The sequence below is a fragment of the Neovison vison genome, chromosome 12 (assembly GCF_020171115.1).
Source record: "Neovison vison isolate M4711 chromosome 12, ASM_NN_V1, whole genome shotgun sequence".
Lineage (NCBI taxonomy): Eukaryota > Metazoa > Chordata > Mammalia > Carnivora > Mustelidae > Neogale > Neogale vison.
In genome coordinates, this window is record NC_058102.1 from 39,922,296 (window position 1) to 39,947,314 (window position 25,019).

Here is a 25,019-nt window from a genome sequence, read left to right on the forward strand (position 1 = left end):
GAGATCTGTCCCATAGGTGGGGCCGGGGAGCGCGACTCCACCCAGCAGCTGCGGCTGCCTGGCGCTGGAGAGTGCTCTGGGAGTTTCCCCCGCAGCCGCCACTAAGTTTGCAGACTTGGGCCAAGTGCGACCCCGTTGGGGTCGCAGTTTCTGTCAGTCCCCTCCCCCATCTCTCTCCACCCTTCGCCAGCGCAGTGACGACTAAGGCACGGGTTCCCTCCCTCCTCTTTTTCCCCTGAACCATTCTGCTCGGAAGTAAGCAGCTTTTCCCTTGTGAGAGTGGCGCTGACCTGATTGTCTCTAAGCTCTGGGGCAATTTATAGCTTGGTAATACCATAGCGAGAGATACCAGACTGGGAGGTTCAGCGGCTGGGGGCAGGGACAGCCAGCTAGGTGAGGGGCGGGGCGGAACTTAGCTTCAGGTAGGAGTTAAGTCCATTTTCTGCTCCACAGGTGAAAGGCTTTCAAAATGCGGGAAGTACTTCCCTTTCTCACTCATTGACCTTGTTTTATGGCCTTTGAACCTCTGATTCGTTTTATTTAGAAATCCTAGCAGTTTGTCTAAACTTGATCAATAGCTATAAAGGAGAACTCTCCTAATTGGGCTCTCTATTCTACTGACAAAATTATCATGGCATCTCAGGTAAGGAAATAAATAGCTATCTCAATTCCCCAAACCCATCCACTTTGAACTGGAGTTTCATTAACGTTGGTTTGCAAAGGTAACTATAGCAAGAATTCAATTAACAGTAACACATTTCTTGAAGTTTTAATTAAATCTCTCCTATTTATGTAATGTTTAACATTAAGGCCCTTATTCTAAGTGTAGGGTAAGAGAAGACAACCTCTCTATAAACTAATCTTTTTAATGACATTCTTGTATATCTTGCAAAATTGTAATTTTATGTGTATATTTATCTTCCATTTTCTAAAATATTTCTCAAATCTTACTTTAGAATAGTTTCATAGTTGGGGAATTGAAGTAATAGATGTTAATTTAAAATCAATTTTAAATATTTGATGGGAAAAAAAGGAGGAGGGGGAGGAGGAAAAAGACAAGAATAATCCATTACTTTTTTAATGTATGTTTTCCAATAAATGTCTTTGTATGAGAGGATCATTATAATATCCACTTGAAAGAAATAATTATTCTAAAAATACTCCCAGCACAATGTCTAGATCCCACTTATTATAAACTACATGATTTAAATAGCTGCATCCAACAGCTGCATGTAGAAGCAAGTAAACTAGCTTTAGAAGATATTAATAAGTAGAATACGAATCCAGGTTAGTTATCTGTGTTCCAGGCTTTGGTCCTATCAATATTTTAGCCAATTTCTCTTCCTGTCTCCCACCTATCTTATATCATACCCAATGGTTAGAATCCTGGACAACTTAAATGGAATTAGATGTGTGTATCCCAAAAATTCCTTAAAGGAGACTACTGGCTAACAAGAAATGGGTTTTACTTGTATACTGAGATTAAATTTACCATCAATACTATTTCTGTTCACAAATATTAAGAAGACTACTTACATACTGGATGTCGATGTACTCTAGCTTTTGCAAGACAAAGATTTTTATTCCCTCTCTTATTCATATGTTCTCCTCAAGCTTGGGGGATGGATTGAGGACTTCTACCTGGTGCTACTAGGCTGACGTATCTGTTGACATAACCTCTTTGCCCTTTATAGAAGACTTATATCCATTAAATGAAGGTCAGGTCATTTGTCCTTTTCTCTCTTTTCTCATTTCATTTACCAGACACTGTTTAATCTAGACTCCATGTCACTGACATTTAATTTATCCCTTCATTGTATGGGATTTTAAAAATATTATTTGCTATTTTAAAAGTATTTTCATCTGTTTTGCTTAATGTTTTCTTCTCTGTTCTTTACCTTAAAAAAGTATTATTGTTTGGGGCGCCTGGGTGGCTCAGTCATTAAGCATCTGCCTTCTGCTCAGGGCATGATTCTGGGGTCCTGGGATGGAGCCCCACATGGGGCTCCCTGCTTGACAGGAAGCCTGCTTCTCCCTCTCTCACTCCCCCTGCTTGTGTTCCCTCTCTCACTGTGTCTCTGTCAAATAAATGAATAAAATTAAAAAATAAAAATACTATTGTTCATTTTTTCTTTAAATTTTTTGTTCTGATTAAGATCTCATTTCATCATTTTCTTTATTCATTTTCAATGGATTCATTTATTTACAACTTTAATGTTCCCTTTGCCATCTATTTTAGGCTACTGAATCAGAATAGAAACTAAATTGGATTGGGGCACTGAGGAGAAAAGTGTGTCTTATGGCAAGTGTGGGAATTAGAGACTTTAGAAACTAGAAATTCATTAAGTGTAAACCTAGCTAAGGCTTTCTGTAGACCACAGAAATGATACTACATAAGAGAGGTTCCAAGAAAATGCTCCATGTTGATGTAAAGACGTGTATATCCTTGTAGATCAGTTGTACTCTAGAGTTCCATTCAATCAAGATTGCCACATGTCATTAACCTTTATACCTTTAATAACCACATTAACTGGTAAAACCCATTCATAAGTATCATTTTTGATTGTGAAAAAAATGAAAAAATAATAAACTTTTCTAAATTTTGCCTAATGTTTATATAGACTTATAGCTATTTTTTAATTGTATATATACTTTCTGCCATTGCCTTTCAAGATACAGCTTTTCTTTTTTCTTGTTTCTTTCCAAGACAGAGAATTGAATAAATGTTTATTTTCTGGAGAAAGAATTTGGATAGACTTCCAATTTCACCACTAATTATCTGTATGATCTTGAAAATGCACAAAGCCCTCTCCAAGATTCAATTTTCTCATCTATAACAGATACATAAAGATACAAACTAGATCCTTAACTTTTCTTGTAAGGTTAAAGTAGTGCATATAAAGTAGTAATTCCAATCACTTATCAAGAACTTGAAGATATTAGCCATTATTATTTTTATTATTGTCACTGCTACTACTGCTACATTTTCAGATTCCTAATTTCTAGATTTGATTTCCTCCCTTATCCAGGCTATTTAAGCCAATAGTGAGGTGAACACTGAAGTTAGAGGAAAATTAAATCCATGTTATAAGAATGTGTTTATACATAAAATGTCAATAATTATCTCTCTGGCATGTTAGTCTTACACTTGAATCTTTTAGGAAATGAATACTTTTATTTTTAGGGAATGTGCTCTTAAGTACGATTTTTAAATTAAAAGTTAGTTTATATTGTGTTTTAAAAATTAAGAAAAAATTAATTCTAGTGCTAAAAAGCTCATGAACACTCTGTTTTTGTTTTCTAGCAAATAAGTGGAGCCATCCCCTTGTTTTAATGACACTTAAAGGCAGAGGAGATATCCATTCTGGTTTCCCTTCCACTCCTTTTACTCAAGATCATTTGACCTGGCAGTACTGCTAATAATTTTATAGCTAACTGGTAGCTAAAAAACATCAGGGCTCTCTGTATCAGAATTAGATAAAGAGAAATTAACCACATGGATTTTTAAACTGGACACCCACAATGTTGAATAAAGAAAATCCAGAATTGAATGAGAGGAGAAAAATAAATACAGATGGGAGTCAGTTCTCTGGGGCAGAGAGTAAGAACCCCATAACTGAACTATAATACTTCACAATTTCCAAAGAAAAGAAAATAAAGAGCTAGCAATATTCGATGTGGCTTTACAAAAGTCTTTTCTTAAAGTTATGACTAAGAAAATATTGGAAATGAAAAGGAGGACAGTGACTCAAAAAGTAATATACCGTGTCAGGCTATTGAGGTTAGCAAGGAAAATATTATTTAGGTGAATCTATCTCAAGGGCAAAATAAAAGTACTTTGAGCTAATGTTAGCTAAAGGTCTTAGAAAGAAAACAAGTGATATTTTTTTTCAAATACTCTATTATATAAGGAATATACTGCAGTGAAAACAAGTTTGTTAAAAGAGCAAAAATATTAAAATTATATTAATACTCTTTGAAATCAGAGGAAGGATTTCCATTAAATGAACATACAGAAAATTATATTCCAACTGTTTCATTCATCTTATGTGAAAAAAGTTTGTCCAGAGAGATAAAATCACTTACTTAAAGACATGGAAATAGTTATTTGTGATTGGTTTCATACAGGGGCATAAGAAAGAAAAAAATCTTGTCATTTGTACTATTATTCTAGTATAAAATTTTTAACATGGAAAGAAGCAAGAATCTCAACAACTTTAAGCCTGCTTAAAAAGTTTCTTAGATCTTAATTTTATATAGCGAATACCAAGAAGAGATACACTTACTGAAAATCAATCAATCAATAAAAATTTGTGAATCAATTGTTCGGAAATATACATATATACATATATGTATATATACATATATACGTACACATACAATACGTATGTACATACACACATATATATTTTAAATGTAAATACTGTCCAAATATTCGTCTAGGAAATTCACAAAATCCAATATAATCTATTATACCTCAAAGTCTAGTAATAATAATCCCATATTGAGTGTTCCTAATGACCACTTTTAATATTATTACTCAAGGAAAAAAAAATCAGCCCTATCTCAGAATATTACAAAGATATTTTGAAAATCAGCATGTCTTATGGTAATACTTTGTTTTTCTGTAGTATTTTTATCCATATCATTTTAATCTCATAGCCATCTAATGTCATTCTGTTGTTTCCACTTAACAAAGGATGATGAGGGTCAGAATGTTTAAAGGGTCTGCTAATTACAGAGCATTAAGGGTAACGGGGTAATGGGTATTAAGGGTAACAGGAAGTGTAACCTGGTTCTACTGATGCTATATCCATTTCTTGACCCATTCTCTATTAACTGCATTTGCAGTGGGAGAGCATACACTGATGCCAGGCAAATCTAGAATGGAGCACACCTACAACTAGGTTCAGGGGGTGCCAGTAAGCAAATCTGGAATGATATTTGGAGTAATTAAGCAAAGGTAGCTATTTCAATTCAATGATCAGAAGGGGTTTCCCCAAGAGATCAAAGACTTATAGTGGTATTAGATTAAACTAAGAATTTAACATTTGTGGTGTTGAGCAGATGGAGGGCAGATTCTGTGCATGTCTAACAGACCAGAAGACCATGGAACTGATTTGGAGGAGGTCAATGAGAAATTCAGAAATCGAGGTAGCAATAGGCCAATAAAGAACAGTATAGGAAATTAACTTTGCTGGGCTGCCTATTCCTAAGGCTGTGGATTCGATATTTGCTGTTAAGAGAGGGACTGTAGTGAAAACTGAAGTATATACAGCTGAGATTTCCATGATTTGATTTCTCAAATGATGTGTCTACAGGATGCAACTGTCTTAGGTCTTTTATCAAAGTAAGGTTAAACGTTTTGGCATGCCTAATGTAAACATTCATGCAAAAAGAATTAAGAACTTTGTACCATCTATTCAATGATTACTGCTTACAGTTGTGATATTCTTTTCAAAATACCTTGCTTTTTCTGCTTAAGTATGGGTTTCTCAACAATCCATATGTTTATACTTTCATTTAAAATGATGAATTTTCAGGCTGCCTGAGTGGCTCAGTGGGTTAAACCTCTGCTTTCAGCTCAGGTCATGGTCCCAGGGTCCTGGGATCAAGCCCCACATCAGGCTCTCTGCTCAGCGGGGAGCCTGCTTCCCCCTCTCTCTCTCTGCCTGCCTCTCTGCCTACTTGTGATCTCTCTGTAAAATAAATAAATAAAATCTTTTTTTAAAAAAAGATGAATTTTCAAAAAAAAGAGCTGGATTTTTTGTCTAATCTCAATTAGAATAGATGTGCATAAAATCAAACTTAACATGCAGAATTTTTTTATACTTTAAATTTTGTGGCATTTTATCTGTTTGCAAACTACATATTGAACAGTGCTAAAATAAAAAAATGATTAAGCAATCTACATTGTTGATATCCCCAGAAGTTGACATTTAATTTTAAATATAAAATAAATTGTTTGTGGTTCAATTATAGTGTTTTTCCTTAAATAATTAACTTAAATAACTATTTCTTTATATACTACCTCAAGCCTTTTTTAGGAAACCCATCATAAGGTAGAAACTTATTTTATATCTTCCTTTATTAAAAATATTTCTTCTGAATATCTTACAATATTTATTATTGTTTATTTGCTCTTTGCAAAGTTTTTAGAGGTTTAAGTTGTTTATCCTTTATAATTACAAGCTTAAGGTTTAACAGGAATTTAACACATGAAGCTTATGGCAAGTTGTTGCCTGTTTGTTTATTTCTTTAGGTCTGTACGCAACAGTCTGGTTATGGGTCTGTGAGTGTTACTTGGGGGGAAAAAAAACCTAAACATGGGATAAAGAGACATGGACGGGACTGGAAGAGATTATGCTGAGTGAAATAAGTCAAGCAGAGAGAGTCAATTATCATATGGTTTCACTTATTTGTGGAGCATAACAAATAGCATGGAGGACAAGGGGCATTATAGAGGAGAAGGGAATTTGGGTAAATTGGAAGGGAAGGTGAACCATGAGAGACTATGGACTCTGAAAAACAATCTGAGGGGTTTGAAGTGGCGGGGGGGTGGGAGGTTGGGGTACCAGGTGGTGGGTAATATAGAGGGCACGGCTTGCATGAAGCACTGGGTGTGGTGAAAAAATAATGAATAATGTTTTTCTGAAAATAAATAAATGAAAAAAAATACATAAAAATAAATAAATAAAATTGTTGTTTTTCGAAAAAAAAAAGAGAGAGATTCAGGGACAAACTAGAAACTAAGGATATTTCTGTTATACATCTGTCAGATTCTGTCTAATACCACATCTGAACATATGAACCTTTAGTGAAAAACAGTACAGCTTTACTTCTGTCTTCCATATGTCACACAAGTACCTCTGGACCAATTCTATTTTGACATTGTACATAGAAGCTTCCAGAAAACAGTTTGTACCTGGACACATTGACACAAGACTATGTGAGAGATGTATATGAACTAAACAATATGTAATTTGCAAATTATGTTTCTATATGCCAACAGTCTTAGAATAAATGAATTTACCAAGTTTTCTACCTAAATGGCCAATATACAAAAGTAAATTTTTATATATAAGAAACAAATAGTAGAAGTGACATTTAAGGGGCCCCTGGGTGGCTCAGTCAGTTAAGTATCTGCCTTATGCTCAGGTCATGATCTCCAGGGTCCTGAGACGGAGACCCTGCATCAGACCCCTCTGGAAAGTCTGCTTCTCCCTCTACCTCTGCTCCTCCCCCAACCCCACCATCATTGTGCTATCTCAACTAAATAAATAAAATTTTAAAAAAAGAGAGACATTTAGTGAGTACTGTGAAGTGTGTAAACCTGATGATTCACAGACCTGTACTCCTGGGGCAAATAATATATTATATGTTAATAAAAATAATTAATAAGAAGGAAAGATTTAATATGATACCATTTATAATAACATCAAGAGCTATTAAATACCTAAAAATAAATCTAAAAAATATGGGTATAATCCTTACATTAACTATTGTACATTGCTGAGGAAAATTGAATGAAACCTAAATAAATGGAAATGGAAATGGAAATACATATTCTTGTATTGGAGGAATAAATCTTGTTTGGTGTCAGGGTGTCAATTTGTCCCATATAGATTTACAGATACAATTCAATGCCAATTTTAATATAAATTGGCAAGCTAATTAAAAATTTATACATAACTCTAAAGTTTTTAGATTTTCCATGAAATTATCAAAGAAGTTCAAAAGAGTTGAAAGTCCTATCCTACTTAATATGAAACTACTATAAAGTTTCATATTCATAATATTCATCTTATTGATACAAGAACAGTTTAATAGAACTGAAAGTAGAGTCCAGAAACACTCATATATAGAGAGAGAAAATCACCTAATTTGTAACAAAAACATATCATTAATTCAGTAGGGGAAGGATTTACTATCTACAAATGATCCTAAACCAATTGGATTCTTATCTAATTGGATAAATGGAAAAAGATCACAGACCTAAATGTGAAAGGAAAAACAGTAAAACTTCTGGAATAAAGTATAGGAGAATATCTTCATGAGCTTGAGATAAAGAATTCTTTTCTTTTTTAAAATTTCTTTGTCGGGGGTTTATGGGGGTGGGGAACATCAGGCAGAGGGAGAAGCAGACTCCCTTCTGAGCAGAGAACCAGATGCAGGACTAAGTCCCAGGATCTTAGGATCATAACCTGAGCTGAAGGCAGACACTTAACCGACTGAGCCACCCAGGTGTCCCAAGATAAAGAATTCTTAAATGGAATACAGAAAATGCTAATCAGTAATGGAAGGATTGACAAAAATGACTTCATTAAATTAACTTCTGATCATGAAAAGACATCATTAAAAGAGAGAAAAGGCAGAACACAAATTAAGAGAAGTCATTTATAATCCATATATCTGAGAAAGGACTTAAATCCAGAAAAGCATCTCAGAACAAACTAATACTTGTTAAAGGAAAATAACAAAGAATTAAACTTCATCAGTATTAAAAAATTCTTTAGTTACAATACATTGAATAAGCAAGCCACATATTGTGGAAAAAAAACAGTCACAAATATATACCTGATTTGTGTCTAGGATATATTAACAATTCCTACAACCCAACAATAAAAAGACAGCTAACAACTTAAAAATGGGACAGAGTTTAACAGATACTTCACATAAGAAAAATGTCTAATAAGTACATGAAAAGTACTTACATCATTAATGATAAGAAAACTGCAAATTAAAACCTCATGAAATGTCCCCATAAAACCTCCCAAAAAAGAAAAGTACAAGAGAAGATTACTTTAATGGTTAATTTTTTCAAACTTTTACCAAATAATTAACTCAAATCCTTCCTTAACTTTAGGTTACACTTTCTTCACATATTTTGTGAGGTTAGTCTCATAAAAAGCCAGACATCACAAGAAAACTGAGCAATATCTTTTCTGAACAAAAATGCAAAAATCCTGTACAATATACTAACAGACTGAATCTGGTAGCCTACTTACAGGATTATAAACCATGACCAAGTGGAATTTATTCTAGGAGTGCAAAAGTAGTCGAATATATAAAAGTCAATATTACATGCCCCATTAGTAAAGAAAGACAAAAACAACAAAAACAAACAAACAAAAAATATGATCATCTCAAATGATTCAAAAAACAAAACAAAACAAACAAACAAAAAACTTCACGAAATCCAGCACCATTTCATGATGATAAGATTCAATAAACTAGAACTGGTTGACAGTCAATAAACTAGAACTAGATAAGATTCAATAAACTGAAAGGAACTTTCTCAACATGATAAAGGTTCTTTATAAGTAACCCACATCTAACATAATTAGCAAAGGTGAAAAACTGAAGCTTTTCCCTCACAATCAGGAAAAAGACACTTTTGCACTTCAAAATTGTATTAGAATTTATAGCCTACACATTTAGGCAAGAAAGATAAATAAAAGGCATCTAAATTGTAATAGAAGTAAGATCACCTTTATTCTTGGATGACAGTATCTTATATATGTAAAACTTTAAAAATCCACAAATGCAACTCTTGGAGTAATGAACAAATTGGAAAAAAGTTGCAGAATACAACATCAACACACAAATATTATTTACATGTCTATATATTATCAATAAACAATCCAAAAAAGAAAATTTAGACAAGAATTCCATTTATAATAACATTAAAAGAATAAAATTCTTAGGAGTAATTTTAACAAAGTATAAAACTTGTACACCAAAACCCACAAAACACTGATGAAATAAATCTTAAAAGACTTAAATAAATGGAAAGATGTCTCATGTTCATGGACTGGAAGACTTCATTTTGTTAAAATGGCAGTATACCTCTAAGCAATTTACCTAATCAATGAAATCGCTATTAAAGTACAATCACCATTTTGCAGAAATGAAAATCTGATCCTAAAATTAATGTGAGATTTCAAGATCCTCTGGATGGCCAAAACAATATCAAAAAAGGAAAACAAAAACAGGGGGACTCACATCTCCTGTTTGTAAAACTAACTACAAATGTACAGTAATTAAGCAAGTATGGCACTGACATAAGGATAAACATATTAACCAATGAAATAGACTTGAAAGTACAGAAATCAAGCATCTATAACCAATTGATTTTTGACAAAGGTGCCAAGACCATTTATGGGGGGGAAAGAACAGTCTTTTCAATAAATGGTACTGAGACAACTGTATAGCGACAGAAAAAAGAATAGATTTGTCCCCTTACCTCACACCATACTTAAAAATTAACTCAAAATGGATTAAAGGCCTAAAGTTAAGAGCTAAAACTATGAAAATAAAACAGGGAAACCGTGACCTGGGATATGACAACGATTTCTTAGTTATGACACAAAGAATATGACTAACACAAGGTGACAGACAAATGAAACTTTATCAAAGCTTAAAGCTTTTGTGCAAAGGACACTAGAGAGCCAAAGACAACTCACAAATTTGTAGAAAATATTTGCAAATCATGTGTGATCAGGGTGTTTAGTATTAAGAATACATAAATACATAAAGAAAATGTATAACTCAATAACAGAAAGACAAACAACCCTATTAAAATATGTGCAAGAGAATTCAATGAACATTTTTCCAAAGAAGTTACAAAAATTGCCAAAAGCACATGCAAAGTGCTGTATATCATTTGTTATTAGGAAGATTAAAATACAAACCACCATGACATACCACTTTGCACCCACTAGGATAGCTATAATAATAAAAAAATCAAAACAATTGTTGCTAAGGATATATAGGCATTTTTAAAAAATATTTTATTTTTTTATTTGACAGAGTTCACAAGTAGGCAGAGAGGCAGGCAGAGAGAGAGAGGAGGGAAGAAGACTCCCCACTGAACAGAGAGCCCGATGCGGGGCTTGATCCCAGGACCCTGAGATCGTGACCTGAGCTGAAGGCAGAGGCTTTAATCCACTGAACCACTCAAGCAACCCAAGATGTATAGAAATCTTAACCTTCATACAATGCTGGTAGGGATGTCAAATGGTTCAACTGCTATGGAAAAGAGTTTGGCAGTTTCTCAATAAGTAAAACACAGAGTCATCACATGATCCAGATATTCTACCCCCTAGATACACACTCAGAATAGTTGAATGCAGATATTCAAACAAAAATGTGTATATAAATATTCATAGCGGCACTATTTCCAATGGCCAAAGTGTGGATACAACTAAGTATCTATCAGTCAACTGATAAGTGGCTAAACAAGATGTGGTATACGCAGACAACGGAACCCTGGTTATCCATAAAAAGTACTGAAGTACTGACACATGCTACAACATGGATAAGCCTTGAAAAGGCTTGAAAAGTGAAAGAAGCCAGACACAAAAGGCCACAGATTATAGGATTCCATTTATATGAAATAAACAGAATAGTTAATCCATAGAGTCACAAAGCACATAAATTGTTACCAGGGGCTGAGGAGATAGATGACCACAGAGTTACTGTTTAGGATGTACAGTGTTTCATTTTGGCATGATGAAATCATTCTGAAACTATATAGTAGGGATTATTGCACACCATTGCACTAATTGCCACTGAATGGCATACACTTTGAAATGGCTAAGATGGTGAATTTTATGTTATATATTGTAAATGTTTTACCACAGTAAAAACAAACAAGCAAAAAAAGAAATAGAAGATGATACCACGTGCCCAGAAGAAGAGAGTAAGGCAAGAGAATGACATTATGTTTTAAGTGTCAAGAATATCACTTTTGATGGCCCTGTTTAGTATGGTTACAAGAGATCAAGGGAATAGTTATGAGACACTTGGAACTGTATCCTAATTCAATGCAGACGGTGTGCTGAACCAAAGTTTTTCTTTAAGGGAGCTACATGAAGTTTCACATCTGTATAAGAAATTTACTGAAATATTTTTATACTGAATCTAATTACTCTGATCCCCTACTAAAATCTGACACATTTTCAGGACATCATAGTACAAATGACCCTATGTGATGAAATGGCAGTATATTCCTTCAGTCTCCACAATATTAGACAAATTAAGTCTGAGGAAGAACTACAAGTTCTTCTTTTTTTAATGTTAATATCTTGTTCCTTTACCCTCATTTTATAATCACTTAATCACCCCGAGTCCCCTAAACTTTCGATGTGCTTTCAAAATTGTATTGCATCACATATTATGTGCAAGCTTTGACTATATAGCTAAAAAGTTCTTAAACACAAGTCAGAGTTTAGAATATCCATTTCTGGGCTATTTAAAAGTTATTTTTAACTTAAACAATTGCAGACCCTTTGGCTTTACAAGTTCCAGCTTTACAGGATTATAGAAATGGGGTATTTTGCATTTAGTAAGATTCTGGAAGAGATGGAGCAAATAGCACACATATGCCAATTTCCGTCTTCATTTTTAATGCATGCCAATACTGTGCTTTTCTACAGTCTTTCAAAATGCCTGTTAATGCTTGCCCTGAAGAGATTTCATTGCTTTTTAAGTAAGCTCTAGGCTCAATGTGGAGTTTGAACTCACAACTCCGAGATCAAGAGCTGTATGCTCTACTGGCTGAATCAGCCAAGCACCCCAGAGTGTCTTGATATGTCAGTGTTACATGATTCCTTATTACATGAGTGTTTGAGGGAAAATAAAGAAAAATACACATACTTCTTACATAAATATACTGAATAGTTATTATCTAAAATATTAGGTGTTTATATTTAAATGATAGATTACAGGAAAAGTTTTCCTAAATCCATTTTTGTCTTTACACATATATTTTACCTTTTCTTACTCACAATATATTACATAGCAATAAAAATGTAATAAAAGTTTAAAATAAAAAATATAGTATGATTTGCTTTGCTTGTGTTGAGTACTCAGTGTATATAGGCAGTGCTGATGGCAGGATGGCAACGTAACTGAGCCTTCCTAGCCCTACAGCAATGTAAACTACTTAAGTAGTGCACAGATAATTTAAGGATGATACAGTCAATGTTCCCAGAGTAAGCAATTTTCATTCCATTACCACAGCTGCATTAAGGACAAGTCTCAACCACCTGCAGAAATTTCTTTCAAATATGTCCTAGGAGAATCTCAGCATGCAGCTTAGCTGCCTTCTCTTAAGACAGAAAGCAGGTTCAGTTATTGAGGTTCTCCTGCTTTCACTAATTCAAGGAATCTAGATGCGTTTTTTCACAAAGCAAAGAGAAGGAGTCACCAACTGAACATGAAAATTTTAAGAATTCAGATTCCAGAGGAAATGTGGTTTTACACTTAGGTTAAGTTAAACTCAAGATTTGACTTTGCTAGTGGTCTGAACCCTAAGACATAAAGTACATAAATGCAAATAGATGGTACATCTATTACTGTTGCAATTCTAAATCAAATCTCATCTCTTCTGTTTATATTTTACTGGGAAAGATCACAGAGTCAGAGAACCACAATGACAGGAAATGAAAACTTTAAATTAACTAGTTAAATATTGTATTAACAAAATCTTGTTAAATTTGGCCTAGTTCATGTTCACTTTGTCACTGCTAACAGTATAGAAATATATTAATAATGCATTTTGAGTTATTACTCAGAGAACCAGAATCAATGACCGAAATCTGTTACTATACAAAGTAAAAAATGTCATGAAAGTGATTTTAATCTCACAATGTTCTTGATCATAATGTTTATTAAAAGATCTATTAAAAGCCCATCATGCTAATTTAACTAGGAAAATCTAATAGATTGCCACTGGATAGCTTCCACTAAATTAACATAGGAGAATTATAACCAAAGCCTTGTCATTAAGAAATAAATAAAAGCTATAATGATGTATTAATTACTAACAGAAATCAGTGACATCATTAATGAATGAAATTAAATCTTTAAGACAAAAATCCAGCATAACTTTTTGATTCTTATTTTTCAAAATAACCCATTGATACTTTGGTTTCAGTATTAATGTATCACACTCATTATAATTTAGACTTGTGTACATTAACTTGGAATGCTATAGGGGTAAACCATTCTTGTTTCCTGCCTTCTAGGAGTATTCACAGATATCACACTTCCTTTTTATTTCTCTCAGGTGGCAGGTTCTTTTTTGTAAGAGGGTTGACCCAATGTAAAGCTGTCCTGTTTGTAAATCAGTCTTTTTTTGTGGATCCAGTAAGCAAAGCAATTTTGATTTTCCCATTATGTCCTTCTTAACCTTTATCAGTAGTAAAGGACATATGTTGATTCTGCATCTGCTGACCCTTTATCTTCCTTCTCATTTTGTCCAGAAGCCAGGCAGAAAAGAAGGACACTCTTTATTTGACTTCCTCAAAGAACCTAGCCTGGAGCAATTTGTTTATTAAGTGTGTTGAGTTGGCCATTTTATCTGGAATGAGCAGTCTTTCCTATGGGGAATCTTTCATATTAAGGAAAAAGGTGTTTAGTAAACAAGAGACTCAATTTTAAAAATGAATATATGATTCAATAAGTCAATAGCATAAAGGTTTCAACAGTATGTTGCTTTCTATCCTTAATCCATAAGCATTAAGTGTCTGATATTTTGCAAAATGCTGGCATAAAAACAAGGCTCAAGACATGTCAGCAGGATGGCAAAATAGGAAGCCCTGGGCTTTCTTTCCCAATGGACACATTGATTCAATAGCAATACACAGATCAATTCTTATTATGACAAATCCAAAAACTAGTTGAGGTGAAAGGCTTTTGCAGTACGGGCAAGTATGAAGCCAGCTATAAAAGTGATGAAAAATTGGACACATCCTCCTGCCATAGTTCCGACCCTTGATACATTGCCATATAATTAGGAAGAAATTTCTAGGTCCCAGCTTATCCCTGAAAAGAGAGAAAATTGGACCACAGACAACATTCCAAGTATTTTGGGTGCAGCCCAAGGGATAGCTTCTATCTCACCTGTCTCAGTGTTGACAAAATCAACATATGCTAGAAACTTGGAACTATAGAAAACAAAGAGAGCAATTTAATCTGAACACATCAACTCACCACAGCTACATTTTAAGCTCAACACAACAAGTGGATAGGGAGGAAAAAAAAAAAAAAACAGCTCCCAGCTTCTCTCTGTGGAAGAAAAGATATGGACTACCCATCCAAAATTCTTTTTTGGGTGTCATCCAAGAAATTAGCATTAATTACTTGTCTTGAAGCATCGACAGGACCTCGCTTACATTAGATTCCTATGGATACAGAGAACAAAGGTGGTTGTTTGAACTTGTGTGTGGGCACTCACCATAGTTCCTTCTGGCTCAGCACAGAGTGAGCAAGTAGAAACCCAACCCAACCAAACAAAAAACTAGCCATTAACTTTGTCCTAGGGAGGGAAATAGTGGGGTCACACACTCAACATTCCAAATTTTCTTGGTCTTACTGAGGGATTATTTTTTGTATTGCCTTGTTCAGAGTACTGATGGGACTTGGCATATGTTAGACCTTGAGGATCAACAGAGAACAAGGAATAGATTAAACTAATGCATGGACACTTACCATGGCTCCTCCTTCTGCTCAACATGGAATGAGCAGGTTAAAACAACAACAACAAAAACAGCTCACAGCTTTTCTTTGGGTAGGAACAGAATTGGACTGTATATTGAAAGTTCAAACTTTTTCGGAGGTTGCCTAAAGGATTGGCTTTTCTGTTGCATGAATCAGAGCACTGATGGGACATGACATTTTATAGATGTCAGAACCACTAAGAATAAAGGTTATTTGAACTATGACGCAAATACTCACCACCACCATCCCCCACCCCCGACACTCCTACTAGGACAACTAGTGAAAAACTCCAGTTCCAAGCTTGTTTCTGGGGAAAGAAAGAGTTAGAGAGTGCATTTAATGTTCTGGTTCTTTCCACTTACCACACAAAGGATTAGTTTCTGTCTCTTGTAAGAAATAAGAACAAAAAGGGTGGTTTGGACCTACACAAACATTTGAGAGGCCTACAGAAGCTGTGACTGGCTGGATTGATGAACATCATCTCATGTATGGGGCCAATCCACAAGTACTGAGAAAGGTGGCACTTTTGCCTAACATACAGATACTAACACAAAGAGTCAAGACAAATTTTAAAAAGAGAGAGAGAAATACGATTTAAAAAAAAAAAAAAGCACAAGCTAAAAGTCCAGAAAATACTCCTAATGAAATGGAGATATATGAATTACCAAACAGAGAATTAAAAATAACCATTATCAAAATGCTCATTACACCCAATGTGTTTAGAATAATGCATGAAAATTAAGTGAAAATTTGAACAAAGAGAAAAATGTTTAATAAGAATCAAATATTAATTTTGGAGCTAAAGAATATAATTGGATTGAAAAACTGAATAGAGGAGTTCAATGTCAGACTAGACTGAGTAGAAGAAAGACTAGGTAACTTGAAGATATTTTAAGTTAATTTAGAAGAGCAAAAAGGAAAAAAAAGTAAGAAAGTTTAAAGTATTTATGGGATATCAATAAGAAGACCAGTATATGTTTTATATGAGTCACAGAAGAATAAAGAAGCAAAGCTTATTTAAAGAAATAATGATTGAAAATTTTCTAAACCTGGGAAATAAAATGGACATCTAGATCCAGGAAACCCGAAGGATCTCAAGTAAAGTGAATCCAAAGAAATCCATAATGACTCAAATTATATTCAACTTGTCAAAAGTCAAAGACAATGAGAGAATTTTGATAGCAGCAAGGGAATTAAGATTATCATGTACAAGGGATTCCCTACAAGACTGTACATAGATTTTTTTAAATAGAAATCTTTTAGGCCTAAAGGGAGTGGAACTATTTACTCAAAGTGATAAAGAAAAAAAAAAGTCAAGCAAAAATACTTTAGACAAATTAATCCATTAAAAACGAAGGAGCAAGAACAACTTCATCATATAAACAAAAGCTGAGGGAATTAATCTCTACTTGATCTATCCTGCAAGAGTTGCTATGGAGAGTTCTTCAAATTGAAATAAAAAAGCTAAGTAGCAACATGATAACTAAGTATAAACATATTACTAAAATGGAAGTAGGTAAATCACTTAATTCTAGTATAAAAGCCAAAAGACAAAAGTATTAAAATAATTATATCTAAAATATGTTAATGGATACAAACTAAAAACAGGTGTAAATTACAACATAAGTAACAAGGTACATGTGGGGTAAAGAAATGAAAGTGTAGGATTTTTCTACTAGATTTCAGTTTACAACAGATTGCTGTATTTTATGTGAGTTCCATGGTTACCACAAATAAATATCTATAAAAGTAACACAATGGAAAAAGAAAACAGAAAGAAAGCATATCAATACAAAAAAAAATCAATAAAACAGGGAAGACAGCAAGAGGAATAGAGTGACAAATGAATCACAAGACAAACAGAACAATTAAAAAACTGATGTTAAATCAATTTACTTTCCCATCACTAATTATCTTAAATGTAAAAGGATTAAACTGTCCAATCAAAAGACAATCAAAAGTGGCTGAATGGATTAAAAAAATCCAACTATATGGTGGCTACAAGAGTCTCACTTTAGACTTATGGACACACATAAGCTGAGAATGAAAGCATAGAAAACAACCTTCTATGAAAATAGTGAACAAAAGAAAGCAGGAGTGGCTACACTTACATCACACAAAATAGACTTAAGTAAAAAATTATCACAAGAGACAAAGAAGCATATTAAATAATGATAAGTCAATTCAACAGGGAGATATAACAATTATAAATATATATGCACCCACTATCAGAACACCTAAATATATAAAGAAAACATATAGACTGAAAGCACTGATTGAATCGAAGGGAGAAATAGGCAGCAATATAGTAATGGTACGATAAATCAATAATGGATAGAAGAAACAAATAGAACATCAACAGTGAAATAGCAGACTTGAACACTATTGACCAAATGGACTTAACAGATATATGTAAAATAAGCTGCAGAATAATAATCTCTAGGATATATTGATTCCATGTTTCTCAGAAAACAAGTCTTACCAAATTTTTAAAAAATTTAAATCATACACAAGTACCTTGTCCAAACACAATGGAATGAAACTAGAAATCAAATCAGAAGGAAAATGGAAAATACAAAAATTTGAAAATAAATTATTTTGAACCAATGGGTCACAGAAGAAATCAAAGATAAATTAGAAAATATTTTTAGAAAATGGAAATAAAAACATAACCTATCAAAACTTATGGGATGCAGCAAAATAGTACTAAGAGGGTTTCTTAGTAATAAACATTAAAAAAAGGAAAAATGAAGTAAGAACAAAGATCTTACATAAACAACCTGAACTCACACCTCAGAGAACTAGAAAAAAAAGAGGATAAAACTAAGCCAAAATTAGCAGAAGGAAAGAATTAATAAAGATTAGAGCAGAAATAAGAAAGTAGAAAATAGAAATGAAATAGAAAAAATCAATAAAATAGTTGATTTTTTAAAAAATGGACAAACTAGATTATCTAAGGAAAAAAGATGACTCAAAAATTATACATGAAAGAGGAGACATTAGAGTTGATGTCACAGAAATAAAAAGGGTAAGAGACTACTGTGAATAATTGTATGACAGCAAATTAGAAAAATGAGAAGAAATGGATAAATACCTAGAAAAATGCAACTTTTAAAGACTTAATCATGAAGAAGTAGAAATAGACCTGTAAGCAATAAAGAGATTGAATCAGTTATCAGAAACTTCCCAATAAGAAAAGCCCAGAATCAGATGAGTTAACTGGTGTATTTTACCATTTAAAGAAGAATTAATGGTTATCTTTCTCAAAAACGTCCAAAAAACTGAAGAAGGGTGCACACTTCCAAACTTATATTTGAGGTCAGCCTTTTCTTGATATCAAAGAAAGATAAAGACACTGCAAGAAATAAAAGCTGTAAGTCAATATCTCTGATAAATATAGATGCAAAAATCTTTAACAAAATTGTAGCAAACTCAGTTCAATAGCATGCTAAAAGTTTTATAAACCATGACCAAATGGGATTTATTCCTGGGATGCAAGGATAGTTCAACATGTAAGTATCAATTTTAATAGAAGAATGAAAGTCATATGCTATTGGTGATAGATGAAAAAGTATTTTATAAAATCTGGCATAGTTTCATCATGAATACTCTTGACAGACTAGGAACAGACGGAAATTACCTTAATATAATAAAGCCCAGATATGAAAAAGCAAGAGTGAATGTCATACTCAATGCTGAAAACTCAATTTTTTTCCCCCTCTTAGATCAGACACAAGGCAAGGGTGCCTATTTTAGCCACTTGTATTCAACATTGTACTAGAATAAGAAATAAAATCATCCGAATCAGAAAGAACTGAGTAAAACTGCGTGTTTGCAGATGACAGAATCTTACAGATAGAAAATCCTAAAGACTTCAAACAACAACAACAACAACAAACCCAACTGTTAAAACTAATAAATACATTCAGTAAAGTTGCAGGATACAAAATCACATTAAAAAAAAAATCAGTTGGGTGGGGTTATGGACATTGGGGAGGGTATGTGCTATGGTGAGTGCTGTGAAGAGTGTAGACCTGGCGATTCACAGACCTGTACCCCTGGGGATAAAAATACGTTATGTTTATTAAAAAATTGAAAAAATAATTTAAAAAAATCAGTTGGGTTTCCACACACTAACAACAATCTGAAAAATAAATGAGAAAAACACAATATTTTACATTATATCAAAAATTTTAAAAATACTGAGAAATAGATTTAACTAAGAAGGTAAAAGACTTGTACACTGAAAATTATGAAACACTGACAAAAGAAATTAAAGAAAATACAAGCAAATGGAAAGACACCCATGTTGATGATTTGGAAGACTTAATTCTGTTAAAATGGCCATACTATATACATCAAAATGATCTATAGATTCAATGCAATAACAAAATGCCAATGAGATTTTTTATAGAAACAGAAAAGGCAATTTTAAATTCATATGAAACTACAAAGGAATCCGATTGTCCAAATCAAACCTCAGAGAAAAGAACACAACTGGAGGCATCACACTTTCTGACTTCAAATTATACGACAAAGCTACAGTAGTTAAACACAATGGTACTGACAAAAGAACATACATATAAACCAATGAAACATAACAGAGATCCTAGAAATAAATCTACACATATGTGGTTAACTGATCTTTAACAATGGTGCCAAAAAGACGAAAAGAGAGAAAAGTTGGTCTCTTCAATAAATGGGGTTGGGAAAACTAGATAGCCACGGGCAAAAGAATAAAATCGGAGCCATACCTTATACTATACATATAAATCAACTCAAAATTATTAAGACTTAAATGTAAGACCTGAAACTGTAGAACTCCTAGGAGAAATCAGATAAAAAGATTGACATTGGTCTTGGCAATATATATATATATATATATATATATATATATATATACGTATTTTTTGCTATGTCACCAAAATTATAGGCAACAAATACAAAAATAAACAAGTGAGGCTACATCAAACTAGGCTTCTGCAAAGCAATGAAAATAATCAACTAAACCAAACGGTTATCTATGGAATGGGACAATTGATATAGACTAGGTATCTAGTAAAGGATTAACATCTGAAATACATAATGAATTTCTATAACTCAATAACAAAACACTCCCTCCAATAATCCAATTTTTAAAGAAGACTAAGGACTTGACTAGACATTTCTTCAAAGAAGATATGTAAACAACCAACAAATGTATGAAAAGTTGCTCATCATCACTACCTAGGAACTACAAATTAAAACCACAATGAGATATCACAATGTTGGGATGCCTACTATCAAAGACAGAGACTGAGACCAAAAAGTATTGGTGAGGATGTGGAGACATTGGAGTCCTCCTACACTGTTGCTGAGAATTCAAAATCGCACAGCTTCTATGGAAGCCAGTATGAAAGTTCCTTAAAAACTAAAAATACAACCATCATATGATTCAGTAATCCCACTTTTGAATATTTAACTAAAAAATTTGAAATTGGGATCTTGAAGATATATTAGCACTCCCATGTTCACTGCAGCACTATTTATAATAGCCAGCATGTAGAAACAACCTAAATGTCGGTCAACAGAGGAACAGATAAAGACAAGACCCACAATGAATTATCATCCCACCTTAAAAAAGAAATCCTGAAATATGTGACAACATGGATGAAAGTTGAAGACATTATGCTAAGTGAAATAAGCCAGTCACAAAAAAGAATAACACTGATTCCACTTCTATCAGGTATCTAAAATAGTCAAATTCATAGAAGCAGAGGAAAGAATGTCACCAGGGACTGAAGGGAGGGATAATTAGGAAGTTGTTAATCAAGGGGTATCTAGTTTGTTATTCAAGACAAATAAGTTCTAGAGAACTGCTATACAACATTTTGCTTACAGTTAATCACACTGTATTTTAGATGTAAGCATCTCTTAAGAGGGTAGATCTCCTGTTAATTTTCTCACCACCATCAGAAAGAAAAAGTCAGTGCTTGCCCTCAGTATGTCAGTTGTGGAAGATTAAGTTATGTGAATTACTTTTCTTCCACAGTATCAAAAACAGAATTCTTCCTAAAAACGTAGAGCTGAAAATCAATTTCTGTGGTGGTAGGTTGTTTTCACAAACATAGATGTCAGTGGGAAGCACTGTGGTTATGATTGGGTTGAATCCTGTTTAACATATTCTGTCTCTCCTAGTCTCTCCTATTTGTTTTTCTTCAAAACTCCATTACTTTACTGACTGCAGGGATTCTTCCCCCATTACTCCTTTAATTTATTCTCTTTACTTCTAAGAAGTTGCTATCTTTGAACTTTCCTGCCTATTCCATGACTTCCTTCCCTGAGTGGGATACTCCTTCCTTCCCACAGGTGGAAGACTAACTCATCTCAATTTAATTATCCCTCCTTCCTGAAGGATGACTGAAGCAATTATACCAGGGGTAGATCCTTGATCTGACTGGATTGAATGATCTTCTTTGATAATTTGGGATTAAAATTCAGAAATCCTAGCACTCGTTGACACGTTGATTGTACTAAGTAGATAAATAACTAGCAATGAAAGGCAGACATTAGAAAAATCTAACTTCCAAACAGAAGCCAGTGGAAAGGGTAGAAGAAAAAGAACACTTGACACTGTCAGCTTTCTGGTTTCTGGTGCTAGTCCTTGGAAAGATCTGGTAGAACTTTTATGTCTTGGGCTCTCTGAGAAATGTATGCATCCTTGAGATATTTTCTTCTTAATTGCAACATAGTTGTAGCAAGATTGTGTAATTTTCAGTCAAAAGAGCCCTGACTTTGGATCCTTTGCCTCTTCTCTACATCTTTTATTTCCCATCTCTGCCCTTTCTGACTTTTTTTTTTTTTTTAAACTTATTTGAGGTCTGACATAATCCTCCCTACTGACATTTATTTTCTCTTCCTTTCCTTTTTGCCTCTTAATTTCTATCCACAATTTAGGTCTCTTTTTCTACTCTCTCTGCTTTCTCCTCTCATGGTACTTCTGACCCTTATATGCCTGATGTTAACATAATTCTCCTCTAGAGTTTCTAAGTCCATTCTTATCTCATTGCTTTTCTTCCCTTTTCTTCCCTTTCTTATTTCCTATTCTTGAATCTAATGAGGCTTGGACTTATGTATACATAAGTCTTTGTTTAGGTTTTTTAAACTCTGCAACTTTCCGTCTATGTGAGGTAGAAACCTACAGTGTTATATTACAAAAGGAAAAATAAAGGAAAAATCCTATTTCTAAATACATAAGCATACTACAAAAGGATAAATACTGTATAATTCTTTCTTGAGATAACTTAATAAAATCCATTTAATTTTTAGACAAAGAAAATGAAACAATTCTCGAATGCTTTGAGGTCATTGTGTCATGTCTTGACTATAGCATACAGACCAAAATGATCAGCTTGCACTATGTGAAAATCTGATAAGTAAGGTTTAATCTTGTCCTCAATTAAAACACCACTACCTAATTGTCATTCAGTGCTCTCCTTGCAGAAGCTGAAAATATGTATATGAGAAAAATTTCCATGAGGGTAATGTTTATAGTCATTTCTGGGTTAAAGAACAAAATTTATTTCACTTTATGGGAATGTATTTCCTGACATTTGTCCTATTGCATTATAATCAAAGGACTGGAGTGCTGAATGTGGGGACTTTTCCAGGAAGGCTGACTGTAAGCGATTATGTAAAGTTCTAAGCAAAGGCAATCTCCATTATGCACTCTGACTGTCAGTAACTCTTCGCAGGTTACATATTACTGAATATAATACGTTTCTGCCTACTGGGATTCCACAGGAGATTTTGGATTGTTTTATAAGTATAAAGATAGGTAGGTATGTTGCTGCCAATAAACTTGAGCCCAAAGAGACGAACCTGTTCAAATCATATCCGTGGATTTGATTACATTTTCTTTTATAGACATGGGGAGAATTTGCTGGCAAATATAAAGTTGTTTTTCAGATCTATGACCTCTGACCTACCAGAGAAGGAAATTGGCCCGAGTATTCATGGAACTCTCTGAGCCATATCTTGAACCTCTCATACGGGAACCACTGAGTTGAGCATATTTATATTTATATTGTTAATGAGGTATAATATTCAATTTTTTATGCTAAGTACTTGGTAGGGAGTGACTTTAGGAGATGACATGAAATTATGTACATGTCTTACATTTATTGATTTTCACCCACCTACAGAACTACTAATAGTTAAAAAGACTTGCAATAAGAAGTTTTACACACCAGAATTTTTATGACTTAATCATTCCATTCAGGTGTTTCTTCAAATATCTTTTCCTCAGAGAGGTTTTCCAAATTCAACTTATCTAAAAGAGAGCCTCTGAAAAACAATCTGAGGTGTTTGAAGTGGCGGGGGGGTGGGAGGTTGGGGTACCAGGTGGTGGGTATTATAGAGGGCACGGCTTGCATGGAGCACTGGGTGTGGTGAAAAAATAATGAATAATGTTTTTCTGAAAATAAATAAATTGAAAAAAAAATAAAAAATAAAAGAGAGCCTCCCAATTACCATCAATTACCATGCATACCCATATCTTAATGTTCTTTTTTTTTTTTTTAAGATTTTATTTATTTATTTGACAGAAGAGACACAGCGAGAGAGGGAACACAAACAGGGGGAGTGGGAGAGGGAGATGGAGGCCTCCCGCTGGGCAGGGAGCCTGACAGGGGTTTCCCTCCCAGGACCCAAGCAGAAGGCAGGTGCTTAACGACTGAGACACCCAGGCACCCCTAACTTAATGTTCTTTCTAGCACATGCCATTCCTTTATATGTATAGAGAGGCCCTGCTCCTTCCTCGGCTAGAACATTAGTTCCATGAAGGTAGGGCTTTTGTCCTTTTTTGTTCCCTACTTTATCATCTAGTCAGAAAAGAGTCTAACTTGGTGACTGAATCCATCATAGCATTAGCGATCATGATTTAAAAAAAGAAGAAGAAAAAGAAAAAGAGATAGATATAAACTGATTCACAATAGAAAGATTGTTGAATAACCTAGTATAAATTCACAGCTTAAACCATTAAAACCTATTATATGTTTATAGCTTAAACCATTTTTGCAGTGAAGAGATTTAAATAAATTTTTTTAACATTTTGTGAATAAAATAATACCTAGAATTGTATATATAATATGGTAACCATGTATATATGTATGCCTAGTGGGGACAGGAAAACACATTCCAAAATATTTATAGTGCATGAACTTAGATGGAAAGACATCATGTATTTTCTTTATTTCTAAATATTCTGCAGTTGTTATTTACCAACTATGGTCAGAAGAAATGAGGCAAAAAGGAAGAAAAGGAGAAAAAAATATAGTAGTGAGTGGGAATTGAGTATTACAGATAGTTCAGTGATCATGAGAAGGCACTATAAGCATGAAGACTTTAATAACTAATATACATGTGTTTTTTGAACACTCATTATGTTTAAGTTTTGGTTTTTTTAGGGGTATAGTATACATTATTGATGACACAAGCTGGGGCTCCCCAAGCCCCTCTCCTTCTTCAAGTGG